The sequence below is a fragment of the Suncus etruscus genome, chromosome 8 (genome assembly GCF_024139225.1).
Source record: "Suncus etruscus isolate mSunEtr1 chromosome 8, mSunEtr1.pri.cur, whole genome shotgun sequence".
Taxonomy (NCBI): Eukaryota; Metazoa; Chordata; class Mammalia; order Eulipotyphla; family Soricidae; genus Suncus; species Suncus etruscus.
In genome coordinates this window covers 59,801,899-59,817,170 of record NC_064855.1, presented here as the reverse complement: position 1 = coordinate 59,817,170, position 15,272 = coordinate 59,801,899, and the positions used below count along the sequence as shown (strand labels likewise).

Sequence of the window (15,272 nt, the reverse complement as noted above, 5' to 3'; positions counted from 1 at the left end):
CCGACTACGCGTAGGGGCTACTCCTGGCTATGCACTCAGAAATCGCTCTTGGCTGGGGGACCTTATGGGACGCTGCGGAATCGAACCGCAGGCCATCCAAGGCTAGAGTGGACAAGGCAGACTCCTTACTGTTTGTGTCACCTCTCGGGCTCTGCTGTGATTTTTTTTTAAAATAGCAAAATATTTATTTAATTTTTGTTTTTTGGGCAATACCTGGTAGTTCTCAGGTATTACTCTGATTATTATACCTCAGGGGTATACTCCTAGCTCTGTGCTCAGAAATTGCTCCTTGCAGACTTCAGGGGACCATATGGGATGCCGGGATTTGAACCACTGTCCCTCTGCATACAAGGCAAACACCCTACCTGCATGCTATCTCTCCGGCCCCTGCTTTTATTTTTTAATTTAAACAATTGTACTTTACAAAGTTATTTATAGTTTTTAGGTGTACATTGTTTCAGGATCAATCCCACCACCAGTGTCAACTTTCCTCCACCAATATTCCCAGAGTCTATTACATGCCACTATCCCCTATCCCAACCTGCAGCACAACAGATACCTTTTAAAGTTTTGCTGTTAAAGTTTGGATCTCACGATTTCAATGTTGTTTACTCTGACTTGGATATTTAGGTTCTGTACTTTCCTAACACCAACAATGCATTGTTGGTTCTTTTCTCAGGGATCAATACTGACATGTTTGGGGAATCATATGGGATAACAGGAATCAAACTTGGGTCTGCTGTGTGCAAGGCAAATGCTCTACTCACTCTGGATGCCAAAATATTGAATTTCAACTTTATTGATTGAAGTACTGTGATTTATAATATTGTTAATTATGGTCCCCAGGTACATAATTCCAACACCACATCTCTCATCAGTGTACTTGCCTCTCTTCCACAAGGTCCCTAATACCCTCCCTTTCAGTTCTCCCCCAACTCAGTTCTATATATGTCTGCCCATTATGTTACTTTTAACAATGTTGCTACATTGTGGTATATCTTTAAATTCCACACACAAGAAAGAGAACATTATATCTATACCATTTCTTCTGACTGACTTCACTTAGCATATCTTCTTGATCCAGTCATTAAGAGTTGGACTTTTGATTTGCTCCTATATCTGGACTCTTGGACTAAGTGCTGTGATGAACATAGGTAATGCACCATACACTTTCAAACTAATGTTTTTGTGTTTGGTGTAAATCTCAAGAAGTGCCAGGAGATATATGCAATTGTTGTTTTGATTTCCCTAGTGAGTTTTGTTTCCAATGAGCACTTTTTCATATGGCTATTGGCTGTCCCTATGTCTTCTTCAAAAAAGGTGTTCATTTCCTCTTTATTTGTGGATTGTATCATTGAATTTTGGTTGTTGTGTTTGGTGTCCTAATGCCCAATATGACAGTATTTGGAAATGGGGTCTTTGGGAGGTAATCAGGTCCCAGAAGCAGAGGCCTCAGGAGAGACAGGGGAGAGTTTGGTTCATCGCTTTGCTCTTCGTTATGTGGGACAGTGTGAACACAACCATCTGCAAGTCAGGAAGAATGTTTCACTGAGCACTGAAGCATCTGGCTCCTTAGTCATGGACTTCCAGCCTCTAGAAGAGTGAGAAGTAAATATTTGTTATTTAAGCCTCCAAGTCTATGGTAATTTGTAATAGTAGCTCAAGTCACTGGCTGGTGATTAAGACACTAGTCCTTCTTGCTGTTGTTGATAATTCTTTATAACCAGATTTCACTGATCAAATCATCTGTGGTTGCTGTCTCCTAATGAATACTGGCTAACACACTGCAGCATTTTAACACGTGACAAGGATACAGTTAATAAGACTGGAGGGGAGAACAACATCTCCAAGATATAATCTATTCAAGGTATACATTTAAAGAGAGTGAAGGCAAATTATACCTAATAACTTTCTGTACTTGGTCATATCTTGAGGTGAGAATTTTTTTCTCACAGCAGTACTCTAGTAATACTAATGGAGAATAGAGAAAATTCATGATCATTGCTCCAAACAAGAAGTGAAAATTAAAATAAGATAATTTCGCTATAATTTTCACATATGAAAGTAGGAAGAGGGGGGCTGAAGTGATAGTACAGAGGGTAGGGCATTGACATATACTCTGGTGACTCAGGTTCAAATCCCAGCATTCAGAAGTAAGCCCTGACCATCACCAGATGTGGTCCCCAACCCTTACCCAAATTCGGAAGAGGTTAATTTTTATTAGGATGAATAAATAGGAATGGCCCACAGAGGGTGACTGTAAGAGAGAGTCTATTTTTAAATTTTTTATTTATGGTTGTTTTTGGGCCACAGCCAGTGATGCTCAGGGTTAATCCTGGCTCTGTTTTTAGAGAGCACTCCTGGCAGAGCTTGGGGGACCATATGAAGTACCAGCAGGGATTAGACTTGAGTTTGCTGCAGGCAAAACAAGAACTTTTATCCCTGTATTTTCTCCTGCACTAAAGAAAATTCTTTTGGCTCATCAAATAGAAAGGCATTGTCACTAAAATAACTTTAAAAACAATTTTTTATATATTGTATATATTTAATATCTGAAAAATTTATATAATGTAAGAGGTGTGTGCTTAAATATACATAAGATCAAATAGATGAATATATAATGGAATATAGCATAGTAATTTGCTTAGCAAATAATAAATCATTGTGCATAAATACACATTAGAAATTAAAAAGATATCAAATTCCAGTTAAACGAGGTAAAATTCTACTGGAACTCATGACATATTTTCTGTTTTAGGAATTTATCTCTGATAAATGACAAGCACCAAGTTTTTCTGAATATAAAACAATAAATAAATTCAACAGTTTATTACTTATGGAGTAATATTTTTATAATATTGTAAACATTTGAGTTCTTAGTGTGAACTATTAATTTGAACATAGAATAAACATGTACATGCGATGCTATAAGATTCACAGTTATATAGAATAGGTGCATTTGATTGTGTAAAAGAAAGCAAGACAATGCCCCCTGTGTTTAAAAACACAATAAAACTAAAAAAAAACTAAAAAAAAAAAAAACCACAATAAAACTGACATCCTCATGTATTTGTAAAGCATTCTAGTCCTTTTTGTTAATGAATTTTTGAATGGTTGCTTGAGAAAACAGTAAGCTCACTGATATACTATTGATATATCGTTAGTGGCATTTTGCCACTTAATCTAAAAAAGCTTTATAATTCATGTATAATTGACAACAGAGTATATTTTAAGGAATTTTGATTTCCAAGTCTCTAATTCCATAGTAAAGACAAGTTTGAAAGTTACTTGTGTAACAAATATATAATAATTGAGTTCAAGCTATCAATCCTGAGAAATAAAGCATAAGTATCTTATTGCTCATGAGGTTATTAAGCTAAATTAAATGAAACTGGTTAGTTTCTAGAGGACAAATTCAAGTGTAAAATTTGAGGTAAGCATAATAGATTATAGATAGACTCTTTAGATGTCATATTAAACAATTGCATATTATGGTAGATATAAATAAAGTTAATTAATTTCAGAAAAATATTAGTTAAGACCCTGGGAGTTAATCAAACCTCCAGAAAGTTATTCATTTATGTTTTAGTTTGCATACAGTACAACCAGTGATTCCATGCTTTTAAGAGATCAGATATATTATGTCTTTAAAAGTAAGAGAAAAATTTCAGCCAAAAAGAACTTTAAAAACTTGTAAAAGAAAACCCACGAGTCGAGAATTGAGTAGAAGCTGAATAGCCCTGTGTAAAAATTCTGGTTGATGTCCATTTTTAGGAATTCTGAATCTTTTCTCTCAAAGTTTATAATAAAGAAAATTCCAGCTTAATTAGAGGATGCTCTTGTGGTGTTGGAATGTTTAATGCATAAAATTCTACCATATATAAATAGTATTGTAAATTATGCCTCAATTGAAATAAGTTAAAAAAGAAAACCTGTAGATGGAGCTCTCACACACAATTACATGTCCTCTTTGCATGTACTTGTCTTCATTTACATGTGCCAATAGGATGACTTTTATCTTGCACTCCCAAATAGAAAGAAATCTACTACAAAAGAAATATTTTCTTACTCAGACATAGTTCAGTCAAAGAGAAGTAACTGAATTTAGTTGATAGAAAGCAACCAATGTTCCTAAAACTATCTTTTTACCAAATGATTTGGGGGGGGGAACAAATCCTCCCACCTACCTTCTTTCGTTTTATTCTCCCTCCTTTCATCCTTCCCTCATTTCTTTGGTTGTAGTTCCTTTGACTCATTTTGTTGGTAAAATTCTGGCCATTTTATTAAAGGTCACAGAGTTTTATAAAACTAATTTTTTTAAAATTAAGTTAGGAACTGCAAGGGGAATAAAATGCTTCTTATCCTTGACTAAGTATTCCCCTAAAATGCAATTCCTTAGATGCCCCCTTTTGCTGGTTCTAATAATCAACACAATTTTAAGCTGTAATTTCTTGGATCAGGTACTAAAGTCATTCTTTATCGTTTTTTTAATTGAAGTAATATTGCATTATAACATGTAAGTTTTAGGTCACATCACTTTAAAAGTCAACATGTGGCAATGTTCCAAGGGATACTCCTTGCCCTACGTTCAAGAATCAGTGCAAATGGGATGCTGGGAATTGAACCCAAATGATCCACATGCAAGGCAAGCACCTTACTTACTATTCTATCTTTCTGGCCCCATTTTTATAAATTTTTTAGATTGATTAAATCCCATTTGTTTATTTTTGGTTTAGTTTTCTTTGATGTTAATATTGTATCCCCCAATCAATGTCAAGTAGCACATTGACTATGATTATTATGGTTTCAGGTTTTATGTCAAAGCTTTTAATCAATTTTGAATTAATTTTGGTGTATGGTATTAGTTGTATAGTTTCATTCCTTTTGTTTGTTTGTTTGTTTTGTTATGTTTTTAGGCCACACTCAGTGACGCTCAGGGGTTACTCCTGGCTGTTGTTACTCAGCAATTGCACCTGGCTTGGGGGACCATATGGGATGCCAGGGATCTAACCATGGTTCGTCCTGAGTCAGCTGTGTGCAAGGCAAACGCCCTACTGCTGCACCACCACTCCAGCCCCCGATTTGTGTGTGTGTATGTATGTATGTATGTATGTATGTATGTATGTATGTATATATGTATGTATGTATGTGTGTGTCTGTGTGTATAGTTTCATTCTTGTGTGTTTGGCTGTCTAGTTTTCTAATTCAATGAATTATTGAAGAGACTTTGTCATAAATTAAGATTTCTTTTATATGGGATTTTAGACTCACAATTCTTTTCTGTTGATTTGTATATTTTTATTCCAAATTTTACTGTTTTAAATATATTTCTTTGTAGTAAAATTTAACTGTGGGGAACATGATACCAGAATTTAAAATATTTTAAAATGATTCTGCTTTTGGGGAGCTTTAAAAATACACTTGACATGTATTTATTATGGCTATAATGTATAATAGCTTACAATACCAATACCAAGACTTTTTAAATAATAGTCCTTGTTTGTTTTTGGGCCACTCACAGCAGTGGCAGGGATTAAATTCAGTCTTTCCAGTGCAGCATATATTCTACCTTGAGCTGTCTCCCTGACCTAGTAGTAAGGCTTTTTTAGGAACTGAACATTGATTACAGTATTGTATGCTACTGTCTATTCTAGCTATCTAGATAGTAGTTACACAATAAATTTCTTTCTTTAAAGGACTACAAAACATTTTAAAAGAAAAATGCAAACTACAAAATGCAAAAGAAAGCACAATCAAAAAACACCTCAGAGAATATAAACCCCTCAGGTCAATGAAAGAGACAAAAGAGTACTTCAGTTGTACTTTCAGAAGGTCAAACTTCCGATATTAAATATACTTATTGAAATGACTAAATTAAACTTTGGTAGTTTAGTTTTTTTGAAAAACGTTTATTTTTTTGGATATAATTTTTATTTTGATCAAAGTGGTTTACATATTTTTCATAGTAATATTTTAGGTACATATTAACAATGTGTCAGGGAAATTCCCATTACCAAAGTTGTCCTCCCTCAACCCCCGTTCCCATCTTGTATCCCATATCCCCCATCTTCATCCCCCGGGCTGCTAGTATAAGTGGTCCCCTCTGTGTCTAGCTTACTCCTTAGTGATCATAGAACTGTTTGGTCTTGATACCCTCCACTCTTTCCCCTTCTATTTGAGAGGCAGTACTAGATAGTTCAAGTTATGTGGTTTTGTTTGAAGAAAAGAAGAGCAATAAAATGGGGTAAAAATCAAATAAGCCGAAAATGGGCGGAGTGCTTTTAGAGGCTCTCAATTTCAGTTTGAGAGAGAAAAGGGAAAAAGAAAGTGAAACACCAAAACCATATAAAAGGTGATATCACATTAAAAAAATCCAGTGAGCACTACAGCAATAAAGACAAGCACTACATAATAACCACAGTCCTGAAATGAAGACATAACAGAGTGCAAAAAGGAAAAAGAAAAAAAAATGGAGACAACAACTTCAATACCCAAATCCAAACAAAGAAATAAAAAATATAAATAAATAGATAAATAAAAATTATTTTGTGCTATTTTTTTTCCTGCATAGGCATAGTAAATATTTGGAACAATAGAGAGGAAATTCCCTTGGCCTAAAAGCTACAGGGTTTCTCCACCTTTGAAGTATACTGTCATGGGAATAACTATAGACTCCTTGCATGTTCTTTTACTCCCCCCTTGGTGCCTTTGTGGTGTATGGAAGGCTTCAGCTCCATCATGGATGATAAAATCAGACCCAAAAAAGTTTAATTTTATTTAAATACCATGGTTTACTTAGTTGCATGTAAAATATTTGTTTCTGTAATTCCATATTCCAACACCAATCCTACCACCAGTATAAAATTCCCTCCACCACTTGTCCCCAGATTCACCCCCCATGTCTACACCCTTGTCAGGCACAAAAAATACTTTATATTGCCCTTTTTTAAAATAGCTAAGTGGTAATGGAATTATCAAAAAATACTACAGTTAAAGAAAAAATTTGAAAATTATTATATTCACAATAGTCATTATCTGAAGGTTTACTAAGCATTTGTTGCTAGTTGATTATTGGCTCTGTTTGTTAACCTTAGGTGGCTACTATGCTCCTTTGATATCTAATTTGGTGTGTTCTTACTGGTGTCAGTTTTGAAAAATTTGGTGATGTTGTGCAGTCCAGGAATTCCAAGATTTGTGGCTGACATTGTGTGGAGCATGGCTCACATTATGGGTGCTGTGGTATGGTCTGTGGCTGACAGGGCTTCTGGAAGCACACAGAGAGAAGCTGCTGCATTCACTATAACAAAACTCTAGAGATCTCAGCCCAAATTCTAGCAGTTTAGTTCTTGATCAAAGGACTAATTGAAACATGTAGGCTATTGTATTGACATAGTCTGTTTTTAAAATTGTGCACCCTAACTTGGAGTATTACATCATTTGGCAATAGAGTCCAGACCAAAAAATCTCCCCCCATTTTTGGCCATGCCTGGCAGTGTTCAGGGATTATGTCAATACAGATTATTCCCAGACTCTTTATCCATTCTCAATGGCTAGAAATGACGTTTTTTTAAATTTGCATTTCCTTAAATATAGATAGTGATGAGCACTTTTAAATGTGCTATTAGCCATCTGTATGTCCTCTTGGAGAAGTGTCTGTTTCTTGCCTCTCCCAATTTAATTATAGTGTTGTTGAATGTTTTATTGTTTTTGAGCTTTGTGAGTGCTGTCTATATCTTGCGTATTAGCTCTTTTTCTGATGTACTGTGTGCAAATATTTTTCCATTAAGTAGGTTATCTTTTTTTTTTTTTTTTTTTTTTTGGTTTTTGGGCCACACCCGTTTGACGCTCAGGGGTTACTCCTGGCTATGTGCTCAGAAATCGCCCCTGGCTTGGGGGGACCATATGGGACGCCGGGGGATCGAACCGCGGTCCTTCCTTGGCTAGCGCTTGCAAGGCAGACACCTTACCTCCAGCGCCACCTACCCGGCCCCTAAGTAGGTTATCTTTTTTGTTTAATTTAACTTGAGCTTTCTTTTGCTGTGAAGAAGCATTTTATTTTAATGAATCAATTAATTTATTGGTTTCGGGGACAGAGCTGGCAGAGTTCAGGTGTAACTCATGGCTCTGTGCTCAAGGATCACTCCTGCTGGTACTTGAGGGATCATATGGAGAGCTGGGATTGAAAACAGGTAGACCACATGCAAGGCAATTTGCAACCTATTTGCTATACTATTCCTTTGGCCCTGCATTTTATTTTAAAAGTTATTTTTTAAAATGTACTGGAGTTTGCAATACTGTTAGTTATATTTCTCAAAGATACATCATTTTACCACTACACCCATCACAAGAGTGCCTGCTTCCTTTCTCAGTGTCCTAAGGACCACCCAAACCCTTTCTCTTACCAAAGCTCCATTCTGTAGACAAAATCTTCTGTTCTGATGACTTTGACTACTTGTTCTCTTATTATGTTCCTTTTTTTTTTTTTTTTTTTTGTTTTTGGGCCACACCCGGCAGTGCTCAGGCATTATCCTGGCTGTCTGCTCAGAAATAGCTCCTGGTAGGCACGGGGGACCATATGGGACACTGGGATTCGAACCAACCACCTTTGGTCCTGGATCTGCTGCTTGCAAGGCAAACGCCGCTGTGCTATCTCTCCGGGCCCATGTTCCTTTTTTAAAATCTAATATTTGGGCTAGAGCTCTCTCTTTTAGTTATGCACCTACACAAATAAGTAATGTAGCTTACCTTTTGTAATTCCAAAATTAAAAAAAGTGATTCCTTTTTACAGTTATCTGCCATGGCATGCATGAAATTTTAGAGGAGCTCAGCCCACCAGATGTATCCCCAGATTTTCCTGGTGAGGAGAACTGAAATAACCACTACGGGGTTCCTCAAAAGGCTCGCTGTGGATGCCTTTCCCCATGGCGTGAATAGTTGAGAAATTCCCAAAGAGAAAAATCTATGCTTGGTATTACATTTTCTGTCATTATTTGGCTATCTTTCCTTTGTAAAATCTCAGGCAAAATTATGACCTCTATCAAATAATTTGGCTCAGAAATTCCAGCACCAAAGATTACTAAGAGAGATCCTTTCTGGATAATATTTAGCACATAAAAGCAAAGACAATATTTTTTTTTCTTTTTCAAATATGTCCTTGCAGCTTTAGTTTCTGGTAATTAAGGGCATAGCCAGAATGCAGATCCTCAGAAAAATGGAACCACACTTTAGGGGATTTGGCTCCTTCCTTTACTTGACCTCTAAAACAATAGAGCCCAGCTCAGCTCAGACCATGTTCATAGATATTTTCTGCTTCCTAATAATCCCTAATTTTGCTTTTGAAGTAAGCTTGCAAAGAGCTGCCTTGAGTTATAACCTTCTCCTTTGTAACTCAGAATCCTTTTGGCTCACACCCATAGCTCAAATATTGTTTATTGTTAAACTTTGCTTTATGATTATAAGCATTCTTCTCTATAACTATGACTGGTTTTTCCCCGTATAAAGCCCCCTGCTTAAAGATTAAACTTGTTGCACTTCTGCCAGAAGATGTGTTGACCCCACATACTCTGTGTGTGGTTTCATTATTTCATATTTCACCGCCCATACAACCCACTCTCCCTGAAGTGTATTCATTGAAATCCCACTGATGCTATAGGATAGAAGTTGCCTCCAGCTGGTTTATAAAATTAAATTATGAGTAATTCTATGCTAATACATTATAAGATTTATATGAAATAGATAAATTCTACAAATGCAGAATTTAAAGTGAAGAGAGTTAAAGAAAACAAAAGGCCAGAATATGAATAAATACATAGTAGTAAAAACGTGTGATTTATCTGAGAATGAAAATGTAGGCTATTAGAAAATATATTAGAATATTGCTTAAATATCTATATTAATAAATAATTATAATAAAATATATGCGGATTAAAAATACATAGATATACAATATTTAATATAAATGTTAACTTTTCTTGCAAATATATACAATCCCATAGTAAGATAGGAATAAACATATCTTTTCTGATAGTAGAGGGCAACCATAACTGCTATGCATGAATGCCTATTCAATGCCAGGTGCTAAAGAGTTTGTTTTGCCTGTTAAAGGGACTCCTTTAATGCTTCTTGCAGGACTTGTTTATTCATTTAAAGATCCAGTTTCTGCTTTTTATTGACCCTTTGTTTTGTTTTTGTGTTTTATATGGCTCTAGTTTTTACTCTAATATTTATTTTTTATGACTACTATTTACTTGGCAGTTTATTTGTTGTATTTTTCTAAGTTTTCTAGCTGTCATGATATTGAATTGAACTTTGAAAGTTGAATTGAGCTTTGTATTTATTCCTTATATGAACCTGAATATCTATAAACTTTTGTTAGTATGACTTTATAATGTACTATAGATTCTAATAATTTATGTATTCAGTTGCATTTAATTCTTTTTATTTCTTCTTTGATTTCTTTTTTTTAATTCTATTGCTATTTATCAGAATTTGTTCAATTTTAAAATATTTGATCTTTTCCAGCTTTCTTTTTATGATTGACTTCTATTTTTATGGATTTTTGATCTGAGATAATATTTAGGATGTTTTTTATTCTGTGACTTTTATTAATGTTTGAGCTATGATTTAGCATGTGATCTATACTAGAGAATGTTCAATGTGCACCAGAGAAGAATGTGTATTAATTGTTTGGGGTGGATGTTGGAGGGTTTTGAATATATCTATTAGATTCAATTCTTTTAATTTATCACTTAGGAATCTTACATTTTTTTATTTAAGGAAGAGCTATTTTAATTTTCTATTAAACATTCTTTGAAAAGGATTATTTTATCTTCCTGAATTATAAGAAATACATTAGCATTAGAAAAACCAGAAGGAAAAATTAAATGTAAATAAGTAAATTTATATGAGAAAAAATTAAATAAAGGATCAAGAACTGTACAAATTTAATTGAATTAATATATTATCATTTGTAACTGTGCATCTCAAAGCAAAGTATTTGTTTTAATGACAGCATTTTATCATTTGAATACACTGATTTTTTTTTCAAGAAGGAAATCCATTTAAAAATACTTTTATTTTAAAAATAGGCCTGTGCTTAACTATAGATTTCTTCCCTCATGCTCTGATCATATTTCCTTTATTTTGATTTGGGAAGAAAATATCGTTTCTGTTGGCATGAAATGCAAAAATCTGTGGGGGGGTTTCTCCTTAAAAAAGAACTTTTAATGAAAAATAGTATAAGGTATTAAGTGTACAACACTAAGTAGTGGCTAAAGACTGGTATTATACACTTTCTTCCTTAGTTCTCCCAAGGAAAACTTGTAATTGATCTTCAGCAGAATAATCCTTAGAAATACTTTATAAGCAAAATGAGAGCTTTTGTTTACATAGTTTTTGGATTTTGCTGTTCCTAATTTTATTCTGAAATTCAATTTTACCCCAAACCATAAGTACCATATTTAACTTCGCAATGCATGGTTGTATGCAATTCAGCACAGCAGCAGTATACCATTCAAGGTTAACTTCACCCAGAGTTAGGAAAAACAAGATTGGACACACCCATTCAAAACACATCTCAATGCTATTTGCCAATGTGTAGTTTCAGTCTAAATTCCAACAGTGAACTAGAGGGAGGGATAATCTATAGAGCTCATCTTGATTTTCAAACCAGCTCAAGAGGGAATTAGTTCTTCACAGCTTTGCTTTGCCCGGCTGCAGCTGAAGGGTCTGCAACTTCATCGCCATGCCCATGTTGCCTGTGATTTTCAATTTGCCTTGAAAAAAGGCTGACTGAGGGTTCATTTTTCCCAGTCATCAGAGTCAGCAAGTCTGAGTCCTAAATCGTGGTAGTGCAGTTGGCCTTCTTGTCTGAGTTAGGGAACACAGATCCTTTGCCGTTCTTCACATCCACTACCCATGTGGCTTCTTTCCCATTAGGGCCACTCCTCACTTTGAAGGCAAAAATCCCACCGATTTTCTTCACAAACTGCTCCTCTTCCTCGTCAAGCCTTTTCTCAATCTCCTTAAAGATAAGATTTGCCTTAAATCCATCAACTGCAGAGCTGGTTGGAGCATCCTCAATTTGATAAGCTCTGGCAGCCTCGGGAAATCCCATCTTGTAGACCGTGACGACGACGGCTCCTCCGAGGCCGTGATTGTGCTGCAGAATCACCTTTGCACCGGGCACTTGTCTCTTTTGAATCTTAAATTTTTATTACTGTTTTGTCTGGTTGATTTGCCCAATGATGAGAATGGGAGATTGAAGTCTTCAACTACTATTATGCTACCATTGATGTATGTCTTCAGGTCTATTAGAAGTTGTTTTGTAAACTTTGCTGCACCTAAATTTAGAACATATTAATGTGTTATAAGATATATAACAGATATTAATATATTAATATAACACATTATTGTGTGCATATACATTATATATATTAAGTCATCTTGATGTATTGATGTCTTAACCAGTATGTAATGTCCTACTATATCTTTATTATTTTTCAGTTTGAACTTTGTCAGGAAACCAGTATGGCCATCTCTGCTTTTTTTGTTTGCCATTATCCTGTATGTTTGTTTTCTATTTATTCACTCTGAGCATATTTATCATGAGAGTTTAAGTGGGTCTTGTATGCAACCAAGCGTTGGATTTTGTAACCTGACTTATCTTGCTATTCTATGCTGTTTTGGGGAAAGTTCTGTTCATTGATATTTATAGGAATTATTGGTTTGAAAGAATTTGTTGCTGTCTATATTTGATTACTTGTATTATTTGATATTTTCTTTTTACATTTGAATTTAAAGTGTCCTTGTAGATATGGATTAGGTCTAATTTTTAAATAAATTACTTTATTGGGATGACTGTATTAAAAAATTGGCTGTATATGCCACTGTGTGTTCTAAGAATTCCTAGATTTATGTACAATAATGTGGATTTTGTGTCTTAATTTTGGCTGGTAGAATTTTTGGGAGCACAAGAAGATATGGGAGAGGGTGCCTGCACATTCCAAAAAGTCCTGTGATATCAGCCCAGGTACACCTAAATGTATACACTTACAGGTGTACCTGAAGTTTTGGTTAGTTTGGTTTCTGTAGAGCTCCAAGGTTGAGTGGTAAAACTGGGTCACCGTCAAGGAGCAGTTGTGGGTAGTGGGTACAGCTGGTATAGCTTTGGCATGGCAGGGACTTGGCACACCCTCTCCTCCCAAGGTTGCCATTTTCATCTGTGTGGGTGGTGTACCCATAATATTCCATCACTTGTAAACACGTCTCTTGAGAATATAGTGAGTCTATGGAGCAGACTGAATGCAGACATGACAATTGCACTTTCTGACTTAGGTCTTAAATGTATCTTCAGCTACTGTTTATTTGATAATGCTTTTATTATTGGTAATGTTATGATTATTATTATTTATTTTATTACAAATTTCCTTTTCAGCTCAATTTTTAATTAAATTGTAGAGAAGAAGGTTTGGGGCATCTAAAAGAAATCAATGTATAACTAAATAAATATTTTCCAGGATGAAAGATAATCATAAGGAGAGCTAACCTCGGGACATAAATGCATAGAAGATATCCAAATAAAATGAATGAGCAAATTATAGGCAAAGACAATTGATTTTCCTCTATTTCTTGGACTGCACCTAGTGGTGCTCAGGGTTTACTATTGGCTCTATGCTAAGGATCATTACTGGCATTTATTTGGATCACATGTGATATCAGGAATTGCACAAGGATCACTTTGTACAAAGCATGTATCTTAACCACTGGACTATCTCTCTGGCCTTGGGCAAACATAACTGGAATCCTAATCATTTCCTCTCCTGTGGTCCTACTCATTGTCTATTGACTCCCTTCCATGTAATCTAATAAACTTCCTTTAGTAATTTAAATTGGGTTTCTGATACTTTCAGTTTAAAACATCCTAACAGTTATAGTTATGTCTTTCCTCAGTAATTAGCAAAATAAAGTGCTCAATATCTTTGAGGGACATTTGCTATCTCAATTATACAAAGTGCTTTCTTATTGGTGGTGGAAATGTTGCACAGGTGAAGCGGGTGTTCTTTTTTATTATTAATATAATTTTTATTTTGATCATAGTGGCTTACATATTGTTGACAGTAATATTTTAGGTACATGTTAACTTAATGTCAGGGGGATTCCCACCACCGAATTGTTCTCCCTACACCTCCGTTCCCATCCTACCTCCCATATATTCCTCCCTCACTCCCTGGGCTGCAAGAATATGTGGTCTCCTCTATGCCTAACTTGCTACTTAGTGGTCTTACACCTGTTTGGTCTTGGTAGCTCCCTTATTTCCTCCTGTAACTGGGAGGTGGGACTAGATAGATAAAGTTACATGGTTTTGTTTAAAGAAGAAAAAAGTAATAAACTGGGGTAAAAATCAAATATACCAAAAATGGGCAGAGTCCTTCTAGAGGCTCTCATCATCATCGGTTTGAGAGACAGAGGGGAAAAAGTTGAATGACTCCAACAGTACAAAAAGAAGTGTCAAATAAAATATCCAGTGAGCAGTCCGACAATAAAGGTAAGCACCACATAAAAGCCATGATCTTGAAATAAAAACATGCCAGAGCATGGAGATCATGGTTGTTGTGCAGGCCATAGCTCACACTCTAGACTAGGGCTTTTTAATTGGTCCCAGGATACATACAGTCCGGTCATGGTTCTATCAGCCAGTCATCTGTAGATCACAATCTTGGCTTTTGGACAGACCAATGGGTGACAAGTCTTCTGATTTTGTCTTATCGTTAGCTGGTGGGGTAGGATAATCTGCTCTTAGGTCAAGTTGTTTGCATTTTCTTCGTTGTCAGGATATCATTTTAGAGCTGGCACTTGATGGTGTCCCAGCAGTATGAAGGATGTCCCAGACGGGATTTGTTTTTGTAGCTGTTGTGAAGAACTGTGTCATTTCTATGTCTGGGATCCAGGGTTCAAGACTGGACGAATGATGTCTAATCACCTGGGGTCTAAGTTGGGTCCATGTGACATATTTTCAGGGTGGGAGATGTCCCTGTATTGTAAACAAATATGAGTTCTTATCCCTAGTAGATAAGAGCTCATTTTTATACATAAGATTTCCCCCTTTTTTATTGTGTCTTTGCAGGGGAAAATGGTGCTACATTATATTGCCGGTGCATTTGGGGGTGTAAAGAGAAGAAAACAGAACAGATTACACTCCCAAAAAATATAAAAAAATAGAAATAAAACTATATGTGCTCACATAAATATATATATATATGAAATAACAGGGT

The 15,272-nt window shown here is 35.4% G+C and overlaps 1 pseudogene; it reads right to left on the bottom strand.

Annotated features, from left to right (window-relative positions):
* Positions 1 to 11,207: 11,207 nt before the first annotated feature.
* LOC126016290 (sterol carrier protein 2-like) lies at positions 11,208 to 12,191 on the bottom strand (annotated as a pseudogene).
* Positions 12,192 to 15,272: the final 3,081 nt, after the last annotated feature.